The sequence below is a fragment of the Penaeus monodon genome, chromosome 32 (genome assembly GCF_015228065.2).
Source record: "Penaeus monodon isolate SGIC_2016 chromosome 32, NSTDA_Pmon_1, whole genome shotgun sequence".
Classification (NCBI taxonomy): Eukaryota; Metazoa; Arthropoda; class Malacostraca; order Decapoda; family Penaeidae; genus Penaeus; species Penaeus monodon.
In genome coordinates, this window is record NC_051417.1 from 15,231,795 (window position 1) to 15,233,632 (window position 1,838).

A 1,838-nucleotide genomic window follows, 5' to 3' on the forward strand; every position below is an offset into this window, starting at 1 on the left:
GATTTTGTAACAGTCGAGTGAACTTACATTTAATCAAGGACTCGGATAACAGTGTTGTATTGCATATCAAAGTTATACTGTGAACAGAAAAAAAAAAATTAATGTATATTAAACCTGCAACAGTTCATGGTTATCATAATGTTAGCAGAAAAAATCGTTCTTCATAATTCTCATTTGACATTTGATATTACAATTTGTAATAATTACAAAGTGTAGCTCTGTTTCGAGGTTAATATGTATCTACATCTTTTTATAGATGTAGATACATATTTTAATAAAGATCCAGAAATCTATCTTTCCTCTAAAGTTTTAAATGTGCGTGTGGTTATTTTTTTTGTTAGCATATAATTAGAATACAACTTATAACACAAATAAAACAGTATTCGCTTAGGGAATTGTTCGAATGAAAATCAAAGGAAGCCACAGCAATCAGTCACACAAACAATAAGGTGAGCTCTTATTTCGAATGGTTTGGAATAATTCATAATGGGAGCCTTGGTGATTTGCGAACGGTTCGAAATGCAATTCATTTTTCATTTATTCTATTGCCTTTCCTGAAATGTGTGTGGTTCGGAAAATATGATTAGTTATATAGGCTACTATGATTAGCCTCGGTCACGATGTACCTCGTCCAAGCTTATCCTCAGTTAAACATAATTAACTTAACATAACCTATAATGGGACCTTATTCTGCAGTAGAATCAGTCTCTAACATCTCCTAACTTTACTTAACCAAATGATATCTCATACTATAAGCTAGCAAACAACGCCTTATGATATTAACCGAGGCTTTATGCTATTTCTTACCTTACCGAACTTAATGCAGCACTGAAGGGTCTGTTATCGTAGTAGAAAATACTGTGTGACCTTAACCAACTTACCCAAACTTAGCATGAGCTCATATTATAGTAAATAAAGTAGTCTAGGAGTCCATCCAATCGGCATGACAACTTAGTATTTTGTTTTATATTCGGCTTTTATGTTTCCCTTTTCAATAATCCTATAAATAAAACTTCATCTCCTTTTCCTTCCATTCTTTATCCTTGTATTTCTTGGAATGCCTCGCTCTTGGAAAGCCTGATTGTAAAGTTCCACAAAGTTTGTATAATCTACATTTTTTTATGTAAAGCTAGAGTGCCTAGGTCCATTTGTAGCATCTATCTATAAATCTATTTCTCAACTGCCCTTTCTCCTCTCGGAATTTTCACCTTATCTGCAAAGGGCAACATCCCCAAAACTTACTCTGAAAGGAAAGGGAAAGTCGCTTTACGTAATCCCATTTCATTTTTTTTTCTGCAAGTCATGAAATCTCTTTTGTATCATTGTACGGATGTGTGAGATAAGCCTGTAGTTGTCCTTATTTCATTATCCTTGTTATCTCTTCTTTGTTTTGTTTGTGTTATTTCGGCAACTGCGCCCCTGAATTTGTATTCGTGTGATGTATGTTAATGTTTGTTTCGTCAGTCATTTAGTTCTTTATGAAAATATACACAGGATCATCATGACTTTTTCCCCTGGGGTGTGTGATACATAAATTAAAATAGTACTAAAATAATGATAAGGCAAGTTTCTCATACAAATTACTTCGATAGCTTCGTGACTCACTCCCCAGCAACAAAGCATTTCTGACAGTCACTATAGCGCATACGTACATAAGAAAGTATACATATATAACGTGGCTTTATGATGCATTATCGAGCATCGAGCAGGCCGACCTCCGCTGACAAGACGTACAAGACGCGTTAGGAAGGGAAATAGGAGGAAGAGGGAAGGAGAGGAGGTTGCAGGATCTCGCGACCCCTCACAATTATTTCGAGACCCCTCTGGGAATCACTTTG